Raw genomic sequence first — 23,478 nt, 5'->3', positions numbered from 1 at the left:
GCAGGTTTGCTTTGTGCGTCGGGGTTTTGGGCTCCATTACAAACTGATGATCTCAAGCAGAGACCAGAAACACCCTCAACTTCTGATGACCCAGGTCATTCAGCCCGTCAGATCTATACCGGCAGAGCATGCACCATCAGGTCCATTCCCCCTCTCCTTATTTCCTGATACCACTGCAACTTATTCTCTCTCACACACCCATTAACTCCTCTGTGACACTTTTTGCCATTCACCTGCACTGCTAGGCGAGTTGTAATAGCCAACTATCCAACTGGAATGTTTTTGAGACGTGGGAGGAAACCAGAGCACCCGGAGGAAACCCAGGTGGTCACAGGGAAGAGTGTGCAAATTCCACGTGGATAATATCAGATGTCAGGATGGAGCTTGGGGCTATGAAGCACTGTGGAAAACTTATCAGGAATTCTCTATTAGTCTGCAACCTTGGCAACATCGGAGCAGAGAGCACTCAGTCCTGCACTGAACTCATACCAGGTATTCAACAGGCTGTGCTATGGTTGCCTCGGCTACCTTCACGCGACGGACACTTTTTTTTTCCTTCCTAACTTCTAGCGTAATGAGAACCTTTACTCCCCCTCTGAAGGCAAGAGCGACTGGCAGGACAACATCCCTCGAGTCAGCGCGAGAGAATTCAGTAACGGACACTCGCATACTTAAGAAGTCGTTGAACAGACCGTACAGGACACCAAAAATCGTAAAAGGATACTCGTTTTTATGTCGAATGCAACTGATGGAAAACACACTTGGCTTCACTGCATCTTCTTCAAGCACATGTTGAGTCATCAAAAATAACATTCCTTACTGATTACACTCCCCATTACAAATATTAACTCCCTGTTCCAAAGCAATGATCAAACCACTTGGGCAGTGCACGGATTTAGACAAGTAGTGCATTATGTTCAGAGTTAGTCAAATATGGTCAGCAGACTGACAGTGAACTTCCAATCCCCGTTCCCTCGCTGATCAATGGGACCATCGAACCTTGCTCATTCATAAGCACTGACCTCAAACGTTGGCTAATATGGGACCAGGAGACCTCCAGAAACTTGTGCTCCACTTATCACAAGGAATTTTACTGCTTCGGGACTTAGATATCTGGATGGCGTTCACAGGATAATCCCCGCCTCACTCCTTGGGCTTGCTCAGTTCAACGTCAGTAGACGAATGGGCTGGACAACAATAGTAGAGGCCACGTCAGTGACCTTCAACCTCATCCGCCAGGGGATCATGGCCGAAGAGACGTCGGTCTGCAAGCAGGACGCCACGGTCATAGCGCATGGAAACAGGCCCTTCAGCCCACCGCAGTCTATCAACTCCCCCCCTCCCCCCACCATTTACACAAATCCAGCTCTAATCCCATTTTATTCTCACCACGTCCCCAGACTCCAACACTTACCTCCACACTACGAACATTTTACAGTGGCCAATGAACCGACCAATAATCTCCAGGAGGCAGCCTGCAACAAACCCCCATTGCATGGAGCTCTTCCTTCAGTGGGACCATTGTTTGGGGTCTGCCCCCTGGACGGGGACATTTCTTTGGAAAGATATTCCCATCAGTATTTTCCATCCCTCCATTACTGTCTCAACACACAGGTCAGGACACACAATAAAATCCAGAATGGAGTTAGTACTCATTCATTTCTAAACACAGGATTCAGCAGAGACCTCCACAGCCTTAATCTCAAGCAACAGTCCAGGATGGAAGAAGACGGGACTGGATGCCTTTTGGATCAGCGGGCACTCAGTTGCCAACGGAGTCAGGAGACTCCGTTCTTAAGTGGGACTTGAACCAATGGAGTCGTTGGTTCAAGTCCCACTCCAGAAACACGAGCACTAAGATTTAGGGGTGAAGGTCCAATGCTAATCTGAAGGCCAGGGGAGATTCCTGGGTTCCTCCCTACCATCACCAAGACAACAAGTGTAGATTATCTGACCATTATGCTTTGCTGTTTCCTTCACTATAACAATCACTGCATTTCGAAAGGTACTTCGTTGGCTGAAGAGCTTTAGTGGCACACTGAGGTTACAAAAGGCACCACATAAATGCAATTCCTTCATTTCTTTCCCCAAATGAAAGGGCTGGCAACCTGTGGACTCAACACAGGTAGCCAGCTCGAACCCCACAAGGTTTTCAAAACTATACTGGCCCTGGTAGAATTATACAGGAATTGTCTCATGGCTGATCTAAGTACAGAAGTTGCTGAACACAAACTGGCACTTGGAACCAATATGAAGACCACTCACTTACTAAGATAAAACAAAATGAAACAGCACCTCTGAATGTTCGATAGGCATTGTGTACACATGACGAGGAGAGTTCCAACTCAGTTTCTCTTGCTGAGTGTGCCAAACATTTCCAGTAATTTCTGTTTTTACTTACATGGCCCAGTCCTGCTGTTCAACTGCATAGCAAAATTGACCACTCTTCACACCAAACGATTCATGAGATCCAAGGTGTCCTGAAAGCAAAAGTGAGATAATGTTACAAGTTGCTCCTTATCAAAACAGGCTTCACGTGCCTTACTAAAAATAGTGCAACTGCGATCAAGAATTTGGAAGGGTAGGGGCAGGTGGGGGGAGTTCCTTTTCAAAGAAGCTCGCCCCGGTGTTTTTAAAATCTCAGATTTGCCTCATCGGCAGTTTTTGTTGATTTTCCAAGCAGTACTGAATAGTTCTGTGCATGCAAGTCAAGCGGAGTTTATTGTCACGTGCACAAGTACGGTGAGGTACAGGTACAGTGAAAAACTGGGTTGCAGCAGCATCACAGGCACATAGGTTCAGACAGCAGACAGAACATAAATTATACATGACAGTGAAGAAAACAAAAGGCATGCAGAAAAAAGACACGAGTGCAAAAACAAACACTCAGAGACGAGTCCGTGGTAGTGCAAGAGGTGGTCTGTAGTGTTCCATTGCTGAGGTAGGGGTAGGGTTGTGCAGGTTAGTTGTAGGAAAGTAGCTGTTCCTGAACCTGGTGGTGTGGGACTTGAGGCTTCTGTACCTGCTGCCTGATGGTAGCAGCGAAAAGATGGCATGGCCCAGGTGGTGGGGATCCTTGATCATAGATTCGCATTCTTGAGGTCCTGCCTCTTATAGATGCTGTCAATGGCAGGGAGGGCCACGTTCACTGCTCTCTGCAGCCTCTCGCGTTCCTGTGCGTTGGAATTGCCGTACCAGGCTGTGATGCAACCTGTCAGGGTACCCTTCGACGCTTGGATTCAGTTTTATTCCGAAGCAGGTTGACAGTTTGACTAATTCACACAGCCTGCTCCTGGTATCCAGTGACTTCAGTGGAAATCCAATATTGCAGGAGCAGTGGTGCCCAAGAAAACCTCCTCCCAGTTGGCCAGTTCAAGGTTTTGAGTAGGCTCGAGTCTGGTCTAATCAATGTTATCCAACCATTTAGTTGCTTCACTAATAGATCCTCATGGCAGCTACCGATCCAAGGATCCATCCTAGTACCAGGATATTTCTCAATCAGGACGATCAGATGTTAACCCCCTGATCTACTCTCAATACATACATGACTGTGTGGCTAAGCACAGCACCAATGCCATGTGTAAATCCACCAACGACACTACTGTTGTTGGATGAATCACAGGTGGTGATGAGTCAGCGTACAGGAGCAAGATAGGACACCTGGTTGAGTGGTGCTGCAACAACAACCTCTCGCTCAACGTCAGTAAAACTGAAGAGCTGATCATTGACTTCAGGAAGGGGAAGGAGGGTGAACATGCACCAGTCTACACTGGGGAAATCGGCAGTGGAGAGAGCCAGCAGCTTTAAATTCCTGGGCATTAACATATCGAATGACCTGTTCTGGGCCCAGCACATAGATGCAATCACAAGGAAGGCGTGCCAGTGTCTTTACTTTCTTAGAAGGTTGAAGAGGTTTAGCTTGTCACTGAACACTGTAACTAATTTCTACAGATATACTGTGAAAGTGTGCTGACTGGTTGCATCATGGTCTGGTACAGTAATTCAAATGTGAAGAAATGAAAGAAGCTGCAGAGAGTAGTGGGCTCTGCCCAATACACCACAGGCACATCCCTCCCCACCATCGGGAGTATCTACAGGAGGCAACATCTATCAAAGATGGCCATGCCATCTTCTCACAGCTACCATCGGGCAGGAGGTACAGAAGCCTGAAGTCCTACAACACCAGGTTCAGGAACAGCTACTTCCCTTCAACCATCCAGTTCTTGAACCAACCTGAACAACCCCAATCACTACCTCAGTGTAGCAACATTGTGACCACTTTGCACTACAATGGACTTAATTTTATTTGTTCTAATGGATGACAATAAACTTGACTTTGGCTTTGACTATAGTTTAGTTTAACGTCCCATCCAGAGACAGCGTCACTCCCTCAGTAAACTGCGGGCATATCAGCCCGAGTTCTTCCATTCAAGTCTCCAGCAGGGGTCTTTGACTGGGACACGAGCGTTCTACAACCAAACCACGACAGACACACATTGGATCACACCAAAAATGCAGCAAAGGTGCGGTCGTACAGATTGACACAGCTGTTAGCACTACCGCTTCACAACTCCAGGGTCCTCAAGTTCAATCCTGACCTCTGGTGCTGTGTGGAGTTTGCACATTCTCCATGACTGTGGGCGTTTCCCCTGGATATTCTGGTTTCCTCCCACATTCCCAGGAGATTCTGGCTAATTAGTTAACTTAGTTATATTAATCAACACACAAATAATAAATTATATAAATATCAATGGAATAAATGTATCTGTTTAGTCAATTAGCCATAATAAATTATCCCTTAAGTGTAGGTTAATGGCAAAAAAAATTAACAGGTAAGTTGAGAAGCATGTAAGAGAGGGAATACATTGCAGGGGTTCTCCACTCATAGGACCAATGGGATTGCTCTCCTGGGAGCCAGCAATAAGTTGACTACAGTCTAAATTCAGAAGACACCAGAGCAAAAGAACCAAACTCCATTCAGAAGAACCCGCACCCTGTGTCAGTTCAGAATGAACTGAGGCCAAAGTGACTTCCCATCCACAAGCTCACCCTGCGTTACAGAGGGACTGCATTCAGAGAAAACCATGAACCCTCGACAAAAATTGACAGAATTTGTTGTTTCTTTCACATTGTGTTTATTTAGTTATTTATTTCCCTCACAAGTTCTACACGAGTGAAATTTTATTCCATATCTCAATTCTTTTGGTAGTGTTTGTGAATTCCTTAAGGGCAAATTACTGTTTCCCAAGCTACTGTAACACAAGATACTCTATACCTCATTATTCACAAAGCACTATAGAAGTGAAAAAACTGTTCCTGAGTGGCTCAAGCCCAAACATCTGCACACCTCTGCCAAACCACTGCCCAACTGACTCTCTCTGCCAAGTGTCATTCCCAAACTGGAACTGTTCCATTACTTTGGATGGCTGGGTTCCTTTTTAAATTAAGGCAGTTCCTCTTATTGCAAAGGCAAGTTTCAAGAAACCCTTAATGCTCTCTTTCAATCTGCAAGATTTTCAAGCTAATGCAGAATTCGTAAACAGGCAAACTTGGGGCAGGCACGGTTAGCGTAACGCTATTACAGCGCCAGAGACCTGGGTTCAATTCCCGCTGTTGTCTGTAAGGAGTGTGTACGTCCTCCCTGTGTCTGCGTGGGTTTCCTCCAGGTGCTCCGGTTTCCTCCTACATTCCAAAGACGTACAGGTTAGGAAGTTGTGGGCATGCTTTGTTGGCGCAGGAAGCGTGGTGACACTTGCGGGCTGCCCCCAGAACACTCCACGCAAAAAGATGTAGTTTGCTGTGTGTTTCGATGTACATGTGACTAATAAAATATATCTTAACAAACTGCACCCTTTAGCTTGTCACCAGTCCCACCCACTCGTTTAAAACGAGCAGGCTTTGTCAGTGCTCCCGATTCACAAACCTCCCAGGTTTACACACGCCACATTAAACTCACCACCGATTCACAAAACTCCCAGGTCTACATCAGCGGCACTAAACTCACTCAACTCCTAACAGCTGGATTCCAGTGGGAGGAGGCCAGGGCCTCTAATCCAGAGTCTACCTTTTGTAGTAGTTCAAGTCGTCAATGCACAGAAACAACTGAGCACTCGACTGCTGAAGGAATTGGCTCTGCCTGCTACAGAACATTGCCAAGAGCGTTCAGGCACGCAGCTTCACTGAAGGAACGAGGTGGCAGACACAGAGTTGGCTCACAGTTGGACCAAGCATCTTCCTCCGCAACATAGTCGAGTTTAACAGCTCCGATAATCCTGCATCCAAATGTTCGGAATTACGGCATCTTGCTCACTCGATGGTTCGGAACACAAGCCAGGGAATTCCAGAGTGCGGGTGGGGATCGCGGACAGAGGCGTAGTCCGGACTGTGATCTGGGTGTGTGTCCAGAGCCAGGGTCGAGGTGCGGAACACCAGGGGTCAGGAACGTGGGTGGGTTTGTGACCGGGGTCAGGAATGCTTATATAATTCCTGCTCTCTTTAAACTCACTGGAAGATTTATTATACCTCTATGTAATGTGCAAAAACCTGACATAAAAGTGTGCTTGTGTGTTATCAAATGTAAAGGGACAGTACACAGTTAATGGCAGGACCCTTAATAGCATTGAGGTACGGGGATCTTGGGGTCCAAGTCCATAGCTCCCTGAAAATGGTTGCACAAGTGGTAAAGAAGGTGTATGGGATGCTTGCCTTTATTAGCCAAGATATTGAGTCCAAGAGTCAGGAAGTTATGTCGCAGCTTTATAAAACTCTGGTTAGGCAGCATCTGGAGTACTGCATTCAATTCTGGTCGCCCTATTATGGGAAGGATGTGGAGGCTTTGGAGAGGGTGCAGAAGAGGTTTACCAGGATAGAACATAGAACACTACAGCACAGTACAGGCCCTTCAGCCCACAATGTTGTGCCAACATTTTATCCTGCTCTAACATCTATCTGACCCTTCCCTCCCACATAGCCCCCCCTCCATTTCTCTATCATTCATGTGTCTATCTAAGAGTCTCTTAAATGTCCCTAATGTATCTGCCCCCACAACCTCTGCAGGCAGTGCGTTCCACGCACCCACCACTCTCTGTGTAAAAAAACTTACCCCGACATCCCCCTTATATCTTCCTCCAGTCACCTTAAAATTATGTCTCCTCATGTTAGCCATTGTCACCCTGGGAAAAAGTCTCTGACTGTCCACTCGATCTATGCCCCTTATCATCTTGTACACCTCTATCAAGTCACCTCTCATCCTCCTTCTCTCCAAAGAGAAAAGCCCGAGCTCACTCAACCTATCCTCATAAGACATGCCCTCCAATCTCTTCTGCACCCTCTCTAAAGCTTCCACATCCTTCCTATAATGAGGCGACCAGAACTGAACACAATACTCCAAGTGTGGTCTCACCAGAGTTCTATCGAGCTGCAACATTACCTCACAGCTCTTGAACTCAATACCCTGACTAATGAAGGCCAACACACCATACGCCTTCTTAACAACCTGCACAGCTGGGATTAGAGGGCATGTGCTATCAAGAGAGGTTGGACAAACTTGGGTTGTTTTCTCTGGAGCGGTGGAGGCCGAGGGGAGATCTGATAGAAGTTTATAAGGATTATAAAAGGCGTAGATAGAGTAGACAGCCGGTATCTTTTTCCCCAGGGTTGAAATGTCTAATACCAGAAGGCATGCATTTAAAGTGAGAGGGGAAAGTTCAAAAGGAGATATGCGGGGCAAGTCGTTTTTAAAAACACAGAGAGTGGTGGGTGCCTGGAATGTGCTGCCAGGGGTGGTGGTGGAGGCAGATACAACAGGTGTTTAAAAGGCTCTTAGATAGGCACGTGAATGTGCAAAGAATGGTGGGATATGGATATTGTGTAGGCAGAGGGGATTAGTTTACTTAGGCGTTTAATTACTGATTTAATTACTTCAGCACAATATGGTGGGCGGAATTGCCTGTACTGTTCTAGGTTCTATGTATTAACAGGAGTAACTTTAAATAGTACAGAAAATCTGCTGGTCCGGGACCAAAGACGCAGTGAGTTTTCATGTACCGCTCCTCTCTGGCCTTGCCTCTCAGCCATTTCAATAGCCTCGTCTCCTGTCTTCAGGCCAATCTCACTTTGTGCATCCAACCTCCCTTGCTGGCAGTGGCTTTGATGTTCATTTAGATGAACATATAAGTGGGTGGCTGTGGTCAATACACAGCAAGTCCCATGGATGGCAAACGACAGGCTACGTGGGAAAGTTATTCAACACCTCCAGTCCCAGTTAAATGCCGTCATCATTGCAAACCTCCTGCGAGCTGCCCAAGGGACATGTGTCCACTTGCATTTCCCAAGCAGCAGATTCCCATTTCACCAAAAGCCCCTTTCAGAGTGGCCACAGCAAGCACCAGTGACAGACAACACTAGTCAAACAGAGTTAGGGGGAACTACGGACCTGTAAACCCCACCCTGGTGGTCAGGATAACGCGAGAACTAAATTGCTAAGCTCCTGGTAGCTGCACACTTAGAAAACCATCATATGATTAGGCAGAGTCGACATGCTTTCGAGAAGAGGAAGTTTGTGGTGGACAAATCTTTCAAAGACAGGTTTCTGAAACAATGATTTCGTGGTTAGAGTTACAGAGTCATAGAAAACAGGCTCTTTGGCTCAAATCGTCCACGCCGACCATTTTGCCTGCCTGAGCCAGACCCATATCCCTCGAAACTTTTCTGATGCGTGCAACTGTCCAGATGTCTTTTAAACCCACCTCTATCAGTTCATTCCATGTATTCACCACCCTCTGTGTGAACAAGATGCCCCTCAGGTGCCCTTAAATCTTTTCCCTCTCACCTTAACCCTATGCCCTCTCGCTTTTGACTCTGGGAGAAAGACCATGACCGTCCACCTTATCTACACCTCTAGAGATCCCAAGTTTTGAGAATATTATTCTGGATTTAATGCTATCCAAGTTATCTAAATTTGGATTTAGATTATCTCAATACCAGCCAATAAGTAATTCCAAGATGACTTGCAATGGTTTGCAGGAAGTGTCTCATCTGAGAAGGAGCAGCGCTAGTCTACAGAGATAACTGCCCACACATGGCTTTCAAAAGCAACTGCCCTCTTGACAGAGAGCAATCTCTTTTACAGCTCCAACCACTGCATTTACACTAACAGCATCAGCAGTTAGAGGGTTAACTTTATCATTAAGCAATGCTCCTGCAAGTCTTGGAAGTGACTTGCACATCTAAAGGACAAAGTGTTTTGTTCCACACTTTTCTGGATGCAGTTGTCTCCAAGTGTGTTCAACATGTCCTGTCCTGACACGATTCCTTATGCAACAAAACAACACTGTGTGGTATTGGCCGCACTGCCTTTTTGCTGCTTTAGATTATACATCGGTGTCATGTTGCAGTAACTTCCTCCCCAAAGCTTGCACTGAGCACCAGACACTATTACGGAAATAAAACGTCTACATATTAAATTCTTGACCCCCCACCTCCCACTCCCCTCAAGTCACCACTGGCTTCCAATGGCAATCCAGCTGTGCTGCTGGATAGCAGCAAGAAGTTTGTTAGTCAACAGAGGCAGGCTGTGCTCAGTATCCGATTCTGGCTAGGGGCTTCAAGCTGGAATAAAGTTAGAAAATGCAAACTGCGGACAGACAGGAACACAAAGGAACGGATGAAGGTGACAGCTCCATTACTATCACCTTTCTGGGTAAAACGCGAAGGCTTTGCTAATCCCATGGTGAACCAGGCAGTGTTTTGCCGTGCTAAATTGTTCACAACACAAGTCACTTGAGTGGAAAAGCTTAGAAGATAAAAACTTAAATCTGTTGCAGAAAGAATGTGAAGTGGAGGATTGAAGAACAGGAGAGGTGCTGGGGGGTGGGGAGGGAAGGACAGACCATTCAAACAGCTCACTGATCGAATAGAAAGCCATATTTCTGCTCTAATTTCTGTCAGTCTCTGCATACAATACCAATTTTGTTTTCTAGTTTCCCTCGAACTTTGGTACTCACGAATAGCAAAATCTTTAATCTTGGTAAACAGACTGGATTACTTGTAAGTGGCATTTGCAATCACAAGAATTGCACTCTATCAGTAAGTAACTGTACAGACTGCCAATCGTCTCCAAGGGGCTCATTTCCAGAATTGTAATGTTCTGCGATTGTTCAATTTTAAGTAATGCGTGCAAGAAACAAAGTACAGAAACTTCTCCCAACTCATTTTCCCAGAAAATGAGGTAAATGGAGGAGGGTAGCACATATAAATTGTGCGCTTAAAATAAACCCCAGTTACTTGTAGCATGTGGTGAGCAAGCCTGACTAATAGAGGAACTACCCAATTGTCCAGAGACACAAGAGTCTGCAGATGCTGGAACCAGCAGCAATCTGAGCAAAATGCAAGACTCTGGGAGGGACGGACAAGATGGAGCTCTAATGGGGATGTCTGGAACCAGGGAACAGAGGTTCAGAATAAGGGGTCACCCATTTCAGATGGAGATGAGGAATTTCTTCTCTCCTGCGGTAGTGAATCTCTGGACTTTTTTTTAAACCCCAGAGAGCTGTGAGTGCGGTCACTGAATGGATTCAAGGTGGGGAGTGACAGACATAGGAGAGAAGGGGTACAAGGAGAGAGAGAGGGAGAGTGGTGTTAGGGCCAAGGTTGGATCAGCCATGATCTTACTGAATGGAGAGAGTTGGCTCAGGGTGTCGACTGTTCTTGCTCCTGTTATGGTCTCAAAGATATTCGAAAAATACGTTGGCCTTTAACGAATCCTTTAAAATCTAATTGGATATTTAAAGGACACAGCAACTACAGAAGTATTGTCTGGACAACGAGAGAATTACAGACCAACACCACAAAGCTCCGGTTCAATGCAGGATTCCATAATTCCTAGAAATAAGCAGAGTGGCCTGGTGATGTACCCTGGGAATCTGGACATTTCACACCTTTCATTCCATGTTTTGAAACAAAACAGGACAAGCGGATTGTTTCATTAATTTCTCTTCCAACTCCCCCTTCACCTCCCCCCCGGTACTCTCAACAGGAAGGGAAACAAACACAAAACAAAAACTTTCTCCAAGCAACCACAAACTCAACAATGGGAGGGTTAATCAAAGCCACTGGTCTCGGTTTCTCTTCCATGATCAAATGTTAAATAAGCCACTCATGTTTTAATCCTGTTCTCTTCACACCCCCCCACCCCCCAGTAATCAATGTTACCTTTTGAATCTTCACACCGTTCCTTCGGAGTTTAGCAGAGGGCTAGAAAGACTGCCAAGCCGATTTACAACCCTGACAGGCTCTTTCTGCAGCGGCAGAATGTCTTTTCATTGGCCTTTGAAGGGTATGAGGATTTTATGGGCTCCTGCAACCCAAACAATGAAGGAGCCCACCCACACTCTCTGCTGCTCACCAAGATCAAACCAGAGCTCTGGTCTCCACACAGCAGGACTGTTGTCGTGAACCCTGCTCTGGATAAAGGAACACTATTAGTAGGCCAGTGGCCCTTCGCGTCTGCTCCACCATTCAAGACCAAACTTATCTTCTACCTCAACACCATCTTCCTGCACTATCCCCATATCCTTCAATATCCCAAATTCTATTGACCGCCATTTCAGAAGTACTCATCGACCAGGCTCCCTTCGCTGTCCAGGGTAGAGAACTCCAACTATTCACCACCGTCTGTTTGAAGGCATTTCTCATCATCTCGGTCCTAAACAGCCAACCTCTTATTCTGTAGATGTGTCCTCTGGGTAATTATTGGGCAGCACGGACTCTGTGGGCCGAAGGGCCTGTTTCTGTGCTGTAGGACTCCATGACTGGTACTGGATTCCACAGACAGGGGGAAAAAAATTCTGTCCAAATTGCTCCTCTCAATCTTCTAAACTCCAGAGAATACAGTCCCAGTTTACATAATCTCCCCTTACATGGCAAACCCCACCACCTCTGGAACATGCCCACACACTGAATCTTCAGGCTCATACATGGGAGTCTACCACTTGCTCAAAGGCACACCCCTCTACCCGTGGTGAGACCAACGTTGTTTGATCGGACACTTATTCACATGCCTAATCCAGCACTATAATGCAACTGTGAACCGTTTCCAACAAGGAATTGGCTATGTCAATTGAACCAAAAAACAATGCACACACCTAGAAATTCTCCTGGGCAAGAGCTCAAGACTGACATTACAGCGAGCCGACACTACAACCTTGGCCGCTGGCTCCCACGGATAATTTCAGCTACGTATTTTCATTGCCTCAGGAAAAGGACAAGCACAGGCAGAGTGGAAGAGGGACGCTAGTGATGAATGGGGTCTTGGGTCTTGGCCAAGGAAGTAAGAAGGTGGGGAATCCGTTGGCATTTGGGGGCTGGAGCTTGGAGGGGTGGGTAGAGTTTTCAGGGGAGATTGGGCTTGCAGTCAGAGAATAGGGAGGGGGGAGGCGAAATCAGAAAATCTAGACGGTTGGGGGAATCAGAGGGTTGGGCCCCACACCTCAATGGGATGAGATGGGATGGGTTGGCACTGAGACTGGTGGGCTTGACGAAGGAGATGGCCCAGTCTCATGCATTGTTGGAATGTCCAACAATGGATGCACCCAAGACATCTTAGTTCAGAAGGAGACACAAGAGGCTGCAGATGCTGGAATCTGAAGCAACACAAAAGCCACTGGAGGAACTCAGCAGGTCAGGCAGCATCTATGGAGAGAAATGGGCAGTCGACGTTTCGTGCTGAGACCCTTCACCTGGACTGGCAGATCCAGATGAAGAGTCTTTGCATGAAACGTCGACTACCCATTTCTCTCCCAGGATGCTGCCTGATCCACTGAGTTCCTCCAGTGCTATTTTAGTTCAGGAGGAGCATTGGCAAGGAATAACATCATGCCCTGAATGAGTAATGTGGAAGTCTCATCAGTTACACAAGGGCAGCTCACACCAGAAAGCATGAGGGTGAATTTTGGAAATGGTTGTTTCCAACTATGCCGAAATTCGTGCTGAATAAAACAACATTACACACCTGAACAGTAGGCATTCATTCATCAGGTAAAGAGCAAATCAGTCGGCAATGGTATTGTAATTATCCAATTTTACTCAACATGACTGTCAGTCAATGAGATGGAATTGGTGTAGGGTACATGGCTCTGAGCAAACAGTCCACTGCACAGTAAACAAGGTCAATTTACTCATGTGAACAGTCAATTAAAAAATACACCAAAGGAATTTCTCCCAACAACAGAAGGGTAATGTCCCCAGCAAGATGTGGATAGGACCAATCTCAGTGACTTGCAACAGTGTGTTTACCAAGCATGATGCCAGATTAAGAAGGTACTTCACGCAAGACGAAAGCTAAATGTTTAATAGATTTGAGACCCGTGCCTACAAGGTTTTGGACTCTTCTTAAATGCAGTGACTTTTATTCAATAACGCAAATCACTCCATTATCATACGGCAGAGCACGTCTCTGAGACACACCTGCTACCAAGCTGGGGCAGTGTTTTTTTGACAAGACCCTGCCTTGAAACTCAGCAAGACAGACAACTGCCACATTTACTGCACAAGGCATAGTTCAGTTGTTAGCACCTCCGCCTCTGAAGGTTGCCGGTTCAAGCCCTATCCTCTGAAAGGAAAGATGTTACTAAGCTGGAAAGAGTGCAAAGATTCAGGAGGATGTTGCTAGGACTCAAGGGCCAGAGTTACAGGGAGAGGTTGAGAAGGCTAGGAGTGTAGGAGACCGAGAGGTGACCTTATCGAGGTGTATAAAATCATGAGGGGCACAGATACGGTGAATTCACTCAGTCCTTTTCCCCAGGGAAAGGGAACCAAACACTGGAGGGCGTAGCTTTAAGGTGAGAAGGTAAAGATTTAAAAGAGATCCGAGGGGCAACTTCTTCACGCAGAGGGTGGTGCATATATGGAGGAAGTAGAGGAGGCAGGTACAATGACAACATTTAAAAGACATTTGGTTAAGTATAAGGACAGCAGAGGTTTACAGGAATATGGGTCAAAAGCAGGCAAATGAGACTAGCTTAGATGCGCACCTTGGTCAGTATGGACGAGTTGGGCCGAAAGGCCTGTTTCCGTGCTGTATTACTCTGACTCTATGACTTGACAGGAAAATCCAAGATGATGTTTCAGTGCAACATGGAAGGAGGATTAGAAAATAGAAGCATCATTGGATCATTCGTCCCTTTCAATCTGCTTGACTTTCTAACAAACAAACCGCAATCAGTGAGGATAGGCGGCAATACCTCCGGCATGATTATTCTCAACACTGGTGCCCCACAAGGCTGCGTCCTCAGCCCTCTACTCTACTCCCTGTACACTCATGACTGTGTGGCCAGATTCTGCTCTAACTCCATCTACAAGATACATTGTAGGCCGTATCTCAAACAGCAATGAGTCGGAGTACAGGAAGGAGATAGAGAGCTTGGTAGAATGGTGTCATGACAACAACCTTTCCCTCAATGTCAACAAAACTAAAGAGCTGGTCATTGACTTCAGGAAAGGGGGCGGTGTACTTGCGCCTGTCTACATCAATGGTGCTGAGGTCGAGAGGGTTGAGAGCTTCAAGTTTCTGGGAGTGAACATCACCAACAGCCTGTCCTGGTCAAATCACGTAGAAGCCACGGCCAAGAAAGCTCACCAGCGCCTCTGCTTCCTCAGGAGGCTAAAGAAATTCAGTTTGTCCCCTTTGACTCTCACCAACTTTTTACAGATGCACCATAGAAAGCATCCTATCTGGATGCATCACGGCTTAGTACAGCAACTGCTCTGCCCAGGACCGCAAGAAACTGCAGAGAGTTGTGGACACAGCCTCCCCTCCTTGGACTCTGTCTTTACCTCTCATTGTCTTGGTGATGCACCCAGCATAATCAAAGACCCCAGCCACCAGAGCCATTCTCTCTTCTCTCCTCTACATCAATGCACTCTGTACTGACTCAATGTAACTGCACTGTGTAATGAATTGACCTGTACGATCGGTTTGTAAGACAAGCTTTTCACTGTACCTCGGCACAAGTGACAATAATAAACCAATACCAATATGATCATGGCTGATCCTCGAACTCAATACCATATTCCTCATACCCCTTGATGCTTTAAGTGTCCAGAAACCCATCTCCTTCTTAAATATATTCATTGACTTGGTGTCCACAGCCTTCTGCAGAAGATCATTCCACAGGTACACCACCCTCTCAGTGAAGAAGTCTTCACCTCAGTCCCAAATCTCTCACCCTGTATCCCAAGACGTTGACTCCTGGTCCTAGACTTCCCAGCCTGGGGAAACATCCTCGCCCAGTTATTGCGCTGTAGTTGGCACCACCTTTCCGACGTGACACTAAGTGGAGACTCTCCCTGCCTTCACAGAGGGATCCCATGCCACTATTTCAAGCCACAGGCAAGTCGATTCTAGTGTCCAGACCAACCATCACCAATTATCCGCTCTATTACACAGCAGTGTGTGATGCCTTGTAAACAGTATGGCAAGTATCCAAAAGTGCTTCACTGACTGCAGAGGACTTCAAGTTACTGTAAAAATGCTGTATAAATAAAAATCTCTCTTTTACATACAACATTTCACAGTGCCCCAAAGCAGCTACAGACCAGAGTCCATGGAGACAATATTAATATTAAAATACATGTGAAAGAATCAGGCAATTCAACCTCTCATGCTTGGTTTCATTGAGTTCAAGAGCCTTGAGGTGATGTTGCAGCTCTATAGAACTCTGGTGAGACCACACTTGGAGTATTGTGTTCAGTTCTGGTTGCCTCATTATAGGAAGGATGTGGAAGCTTTAGAGAGGGTGCAGAGGAGATTCACCAGGATGCTGCCTGGATTGGAGAGCATGTCTTATGAGGATAGGTTGAGTGAGCTGGGGCTTTTCTCTTTGGAGAGAAGGAGGATGAGAGGTGACTTGATAGAGGTGTCCAAGATGATAAGAGGCATAGATCGAGTGGACAGTCAGAGACTTTTTCCCAGGGCGACAATGGCTGACACAAGGGGACATAATTTTAAAGTGACTGAAGGGAGGTATAAGGGGGATGTCAGGGGTAAGATTTTTTTTGATACACAGAGAGTGGTGGGTGCGTGGAACGCACTGCCTGCAGAGGTTGTGGGGGCACATACATTAGGGACATTTAAGAGACTCTTAAACAGACACATGAATGATAGAGAAATGGGAGGCTATGTGGGAGGGAAGGGTTAGATAGATCTTAGAGCAGGATAAGATGTCGGCACAACATTGTGGGCCAAAGGGCCTGTACTGTGCTGTAGTGTTCTATATTCCTCTGTTCAGTAAGATCACGGCCGATCTCTTACTCCAGTGCCACTTTCTTCTCACTAATCACAACCCTTCTGATTCCCTTAACATCTAGAAATCTACCAATTTCGGTCTTGAACACACCCGCCCAAGACTCATCACCGTCCCTGTTAAGAACTCTCCTCTCTCCGGAGTAGTCAAGCCCGTATCCTGAAACCCTGATCCTGGTTCTGGACTCCCCAGCCAGAGGAAGCATCCTCCTTACCTCAGCAAGGAGAGTTGCTATTTTGTACATTACAATACAATCACCTCACGTGCCGAACCATCATAAGAACGGGTATAAAACAAAATCAAGGCCGAAGGATGAAGGAGGGAACTGAAATAAATCTTCAGCTCCACAGAGTCCCGTCATGGAATTACAATGGCCTATTTTCTGCTCTGTAGGAGCATTGTCTTCCATTTTGGGTAACAAAGTAGGCTAAAGAAATTCAGTTTGTCCCCTTTGACACTCACCAAATTTTATCAATGCACCATAGAAAGCATCCTATCTTGGCACAGTAACTGCTCTGCCCAGGACCGCAAGAAACTGCAGAGAGTTGTGGACACAGCCCAGCGCATCACAGACACCAGCCTCCCCTCCATGGACTCTGTCTTTACCTCTCGTTGTCTTGGTGAAGCAGCCAGCATAATCAAAGACCCCACCCGGGTCATCCTCTCTTCTCTCCTCTCCCACCAGGTAGAAAATACAAGAGCCTGAGGGCACGTACCATCAGACTCAAGGACAGCTTCTACCCCACTGTGATAAGACTATTGGACGGTTCCCTTATTCGATGAGATGGACTCTGACCTCACGATCTACCTTGTTGCGACCTTGCACCTTATTGCACTGCACTTTCTCTGTAGCTGTGACACTTTACTCTGTACTGTTATTGTTTTTGCCTGTACTACATCAATACACTCTGTACTAACTCAATGTAACTGCACTGTGTAATGAATTGACCTGTACGATCGGTATGCAAGACAAGTTTTTCACTGTACCTCGGTACAAGTGACAATAATAAACCAATACCAAAGATACATTGGCTGCGGAGAGAGGCCAGATACAAACAACACAATCGGACTGAGAGCATGCAGGACTAATCTGAATGAGCAGGTGAGGACAGAAAACAAACCAACAGCTCAAACAACATTTCTGCTGGCAGCTGAGCAGAACGGGCCCAACTTTGAGGATATCGAATGCCTCAATGTACCCTGGCTTAGCGAGAGGCTTTTTGTCGTGAAGTTCTGAAAGATGGACAAGAATCATCCGTCTGTGGAAAGGGGCTGCCTTATCCAATAGTGCAGCAAATCGTCGTTCTGCAATGCCATCCTGTGCCTAACGTCTGTCCCTGGGACATTGCCAAGGCTTTTATCCCCAGAACCCAGCTTCTCAGCCAACAGCCCGAAACAGTGGCTCTTTGCTCCTACAATTCTCCTACTTCCCTCTCAAGGTTAATGTCAAATTAAAAGTGACACTGCAGCTTACAGTAATAATTTGGTCATTAACTGAACAGGCCACAAAAGCAGCAGCAAGAGCAACTTTCAAGGTCACTGCCTTCCAATTCCACGCTACACAGAAAAATCAACCATCACACTGATGTGGCCACTCAACTGGCTCCCCATCACTTGAGGCAAGTGGCACTCCATCTGTTCCAGGCAGCATGAGGCCACCCAGGCAAACATTTACCCAAAATAAGATAGATAATCAGAGAGGGCCTGGCGACAGAGGACAGACTGCTGTTACCGCACAAGAGAATTACACCAACCTACCTCACGTAGTTAAAACATATTCAAACGTATGGATATAGATGCAAATAGACTAAAATACAACATTATGTTCAACAGTCCTGCTACTGAAATTAATAAGCCTTACTTCCGATAAATAAGGAAAAGAATGTATAAATGGTTTATTTTATTAGAGCTGCAAATGAAGGATCTAATTATAAAAAAAGGGCATCTTTTTAATAGATACAAGATGCAGAATAAGTTGAGAAGACTGCAAAAAAATATGGGAGTATTGGTGCCATAAACAGAGGTACAGAGCTCAAAACAAACGTGCTAAAGCTTCAGATCTTAGCTGTGATTGCCATTGCTCACTTTGGGCACCTTTGGTAAGGATGTTAAGGCATTGGAGGGCATGCAGAGGATAATCATTACAATGGTACCAGAGGTGAAGGTTTGGACAGTATGCAGGGAATGAGGGAAACTGGGCACCTTAGACCAGAGAAAGAGATTCAAAATCCAGTCACAGTGACCCAGCAGGCAGCACAGTTACCTCACAACTCCAGCGACCCGCATTCGATCCTAACCTCAAGTGCTGTGTGTGTGTGGAGTTTGCACGTTCTCTGTGACCATATGGGTTTCTCCTTCCCCACCATCCCACCCACCCCCCCACCAAACCCACCGCATCCCAAAGACGTGCTATTTGGTCAGTTGATTTGCCACTATAAATTGCACCTCGTGGGGGTGGGCAGGGCATCCGTTTAGGGGGCACGTGCGAGAGAAAAACTACAGGAGAGCAAATGGAAAAACGGGACTGTTCCAAGAGCAAGCAGAGACTCGATGGGCTCAAAATGAAAATGAAGTGTTTTTTTTCCCCTGGATCAGACTTTACCCAGAGGACGCAGATTTAAAATAAGTGGCACAACAGTTCAGAAGATGGCTTTGAACAGATAGAGCAAGTAATTAGTAGATTGGTCTTTATTGCTGAGATTGGAAGATACTTGCTGCACTTACATAGGTCTTACCCAGATTACAGCTGGAGTAATAGTTCTCAGTCTCCTGAACCAAGGAAGGATATACTCGCTAAAAATACTTGCAAAATCTATGTTTGATGGGACAAACAGGCTTCTTCTGAGCTATAATGGTGCTTTGATTGACTCCTGGGATAGGAGTGAGATCCTATGTGGGACTGTATCATCTGAGCAAAAACAGCAATCCGAGTACAACATTTCTTTTAACTCTTGGTAGGGGAAAGCTGAAAGTCTGCTCCCCTTGGCCAGGCAGTCTAGAACTAGCGATCGGTGTCTCAATACAAACCACTCCATGGATGATGTGCATTGACCACGTGTCCGAGACCAGGTTCCCAAAATGAGCATTCTACTCTGGTGTGCCAGTGAGAGTCAGAAAAATTGATTCAAGGATGTCCTCAAAAGTCTCTGTGGGGTGGCGGAAAGAGGGGAAAGAAAGCCTCCTCAGTGACTTATGGAAATTCCTGGGCTGAGACTGCCCAAAATGAAGGAGCATCTGGAAAGTCACCAAGTACACAGGACGTCACTGAGCACACCTAGAGCCTACGCAACAGGAGCACGCGGAGGCCAAGCAAAAAACAGCAGGAGTGCACCGCATCCCACTCGCCACACAGCCATGTTTGTGGGAGAGTCCGTCACTCTCTGGAGTGGAAATGAGTCGTCCTTAACCCCAAGGAATCGCCAATAAAAGAGGAGAAGAGGGAGAAGGGACTGGCAACTTCAGATGGAGCCAAGGAGATATTCATCACAGGGCTCTTGACCCTTTGTAATCCTCCAGCCAAGGGAACATATTCAAGACTGGAAGTGGAGGCGTTCGGGCACAGGAGGAATCAAGGATTTTGGGATAGGCGATGTAAAACTTAAGCCATGATCGCACTGAATTGTGCAGCAGATCCAATGAGCTATTCCTGGTAAAACTCCGTGAGCTGAAACCACGGGTTGCCTGGAAGGTGAGGAGGAAGGGAATTAAAGAGTAATTTTCAAGAGGGAATTGAATTTTTAAGAGAGATCTTTATTAGTCACACGTACATCGAAACATATAGCAAAATGCATCTTTGGCATAGAGTGTTCTGGGGGCAGCCCGCAAGTGGCGCCACGCTTCCGGCGCCAACACAGCACGCCCACAACTTCCTAACCTGTACGTCTTTGGAATGTGGGAGGAAACCGGAGGACAGCTTCTACCCCACTGTGATAAGGCCTATTGAACGGTTCCCTTATACAATGAGATGGACTCTGACCTCACGATCTACCTTGTTGTGACCTTGCACCTTATTGCACTGCACTTTCTCTGTAGCTGTGACACTTTACTCTGTACTGTTATTGTTTTTACCTGTACTACCTCAATGCACTCTGTACTAACTCAATGTAACTGCACTGTGTAATGAATTGACCTGTACGATCGGTTTGTAAGACAAGCTTTTCACTGTATCTTGGTACAAGTGACAATAATAAACCAATACCAAATACCAATACCAAACCCACACAGACACTGGGAGAACGTACAAACTCCTTACAGACAGCGGCCGGAACCGAACCCGGGTCGCTGGCGTTGTAAAGCGTTACGCTAACCGTTACATCAAAATGTCAGCTTCACGCAGACAGCGTCCATAATGCAAGTTCTTTCCAAGACCCAGTATAGGGTGGAGGGGATGAATCACCTGCTCCTGTACTGTTGTCAAAGTCAAGTTTACTGTCAAATGCACAAGTGCATGTCTGCACAGGTGCAATGAAAAACTTACTTGCAGCAGCATCACAAGCACACAGCATCAGATAAGATATCTTTATTAATCACATGTACATCGAAACACACAGTGAAATGCATCTTTTGCGTAGAGTGTTCTGGGGGCAGCCCGCAAGTGTCGCCATGCTTCCGGCGCCAACACAGCATGCCTGCAACTTCCTAACCCGTACGTCTTTGGAATGTGGGAGGAAACCGGAGCACCCGGAGGAAACCCACGCAGACACGGGGAGAATGTACACACTCCTTACAGACAGCGGCCGGAACCGAACCCAGGTCGCCGGCGCTGTAAAGCGTTACACTAACTGCTATGCTACCATGCCCCATTCACAAAAAAAAACAAATTATACACAATTTTTCTTAAACAAGATAAAACACAAATAGAACAGAAAAAAAAGTCATTAAAAAAAACCTCAATAAGCTCATTTAATGAGGTGGCGCTCTGTGGGAGAGAGAGGTGAGCACTTGCTCTATGATTTGGAACGAGACTATTGAGGATTTGCAGATGGACAGTGTTTATTTTTTTGGGGGGTGAGGTGAGGCAGGAAAAGAAGAAGGGACCTGGGGGTGGGGATGGAGCAGGGGCAAGTCAGCCACCGAAGCCAGCCTGCAAGAAGCTGGTTTCAGGGTGATGCAAGTAGTCTCAGGACTCAAGCAGGGCTGCAGATCCAAAGCGAGACCTGTCCTCACCAGTCTTGGGCCACCAACCTGTGCGGGGAGCGACGCGAGCTGTAGCGCTCGCTCGAAGGGGCCAAGCATCGGTACATGGTTAGGTCTTTGCTGCCTCTCCCCCTGCCCTTCCCTCTATCCCCCCCCACCACCACTTGCCTGCCCCTCTCTACCTCTCCCATGGCAACAAGAATCAGAGGCAAGTGCCCACAGCCTGTCACTGTTGTTGCTGGACATCAGAGGGTCGGGTAGCAGACACTCAACCCGTCCCTTCCTTTACTCCCCTACCTCGGGGTATCGCGGATTGCTGAGGCAGGGTGGTCCCAGGCAAGTGGGGGGGGGGGGGGGGGGGGAGAAGAGGAGGAGATAGAGGGAGGCAACAGGAGGTGGTGCATCCCATAAGGACAGGTGGAGAGCAGGATGTCGGACATGTGACGCATGTGGGCAGGCACGGTAGTGTAGCGGTTAGTGTAATGCTTTACAGCGCCAGCGACCTGGGTTCAATTCCGGCCGCTGTCCGTAAGGAGTCTGTAAGCCTCCCACATTCCAAAGATGTACGGGTTAGGAAGTTGTGATCATGCTATGTTGGCGCCAGAAGAGCGGCGACACTTACGGGCTGCCCCCAGAACACTCTACGCAAAAGACGCATAGAGTGTTTCGATGTACACGTGACTAATAGAGAGATCTGATCTTATCTACCTTATATGGCAGGTGAGCAGATCCTATGCAACACCATCTTTATGAGAATATATTGGAAAGTGCAGCACTTTAATCTGCAAATCGCATTAAATCACAACTTGCGCCTGACTTGGAACAGCGCAAAGAAAACTCGCCACCTTCGACCCCAGTATCAATGGTAAAGGAACACTGGATAACCACCAAGTAAACAAGGGCCGTGTTAATGACTATCCACATTCCAGGAGAAGCTGAAAAATGCACTGGTTACACAAGTCTCTCCAGAATACCAGTGAAACGTCAGCCACAGTTCTACCCCAGGGTTAGACGTGTTTATCAGAGTGCTACAAGTCTACCGCCAATGATGCACCTACTTTGGCCAGAGAGCGGCAATAAAAATCAGCACCTTGCCCAATACGTGTTCAGCCATTCTTGACATACACATCCAAGTCCCTGAACCACTGAAAGGCATCCACCCATGGTGCCTGCTGTATGGAATGCCATTAAGCTGGAAAGAGTACAGAAAAGATTTACGAGGATGCTTCCAGGACACGAGGGACTGAGTGACAGAGAAGTTGGGCAGGTTGAGATTTTAGTCATTGGAGTGTAGGAGAATGAGGGGTGATCTTACAGAGGTGTATAAGATCATGAAGGGCATAGATAGGGTGAATGCACAGTCTTTTTCCCAGGGTTGGGGAATCAAGAACCAGAGGGCACAGGTTTAGGGTGAGAGGGGAGAAATTTAATAGGGACCTGAGGGGCAACAACTTTACCCAGAGGGTGGAACGAGCTGCCAGAGGAAGTGGTTGAGGCAGGTACATTAATAACATACAAAAGACAGTTGGACAAGTACATAGATAGGAAAAGTCTAGAGGGATATGGGCCAAACGGGACTAGCTTAGATGGGAATCCTGGTCAGCATGGACTGGTTGGGCCGACGAGCCTGTTCCCATGCTGTATGACTCCGTGACTAATTTCCAGCGGCCAACTAACCTACCAACCCGCACACCTTTGGGATGTGGGAGGAAGCCCATGTAGTCCCAGGGGAGAATGTGCAAACTCCACAAAGGCAGGGCACCAGCTGTCAGGATCGCACCCGGGTCTCCAGAGCCGTAAGGCAGCAGCACTACCTGCTGCACCAGTGCCCCACCCACAGTATCCTGCTTCCCCTAGTGACCATTTATGCTCTTTGCTTATCAAGAATCTATTGACCTCAGCTTCAAAAAATATTCAAAGACCCTGCTTCCACTGCCTTTTGAGGAAGGGAACTCACGACTCTGAGAAAGAATTGCGCCTCCTCTCCATCTTAAGTGGGCAACATCCCCTCTTATTTTTAAACAGTAACCCCAAGCTCTAG

At 46.8% G+C, this 23,478-nt stretch overlaps 1 protein-coding gene across 3 annotated transcripts in view; it reads right to left on the bottom strand.

Moving 5' to 3' along the window:
* Window positions 1-23,478, bottom strand: part of rassf8b (Ras association domain family member 8b) — a 96,756-nt gene that overhangs the window by 61,577 nt on the left and 11,701 nt on the right. For 2 of the 3 annotated variants that reach the window (XM_052033789.1, XM_052033783.1), the window contains exon 2: window positions 2,402-2,480. The gene's annotated coding sequence lies outside the window, so the exon portion shown is untranslated. Of the gene's footprint in view, window positions 1-2,401; window positions 2,481-5,594; window positions 5,617-23,478 lie in introns of those variants that run through there. The other variant, XM_052033784.1, reaches the window with a different exon arrangement.

Source organism: Pristis pectinata, chromosome 19 (genome assembly GCF_009764475.1).
Source record: "Pristis pectinata isolate sPriPec2 chromosome 19, sPriPec2.1.pri, whole genome shotgun sequence".
NCBI lineage: Eukaryota > Metazoa > Chordata > Chondrichthyes > Rhinopristiformes > Pristidae > Pristis > Pristis pectinata.
This window is presented reverse-complemented; position numbering and strand designations above follow the sequence as displayed.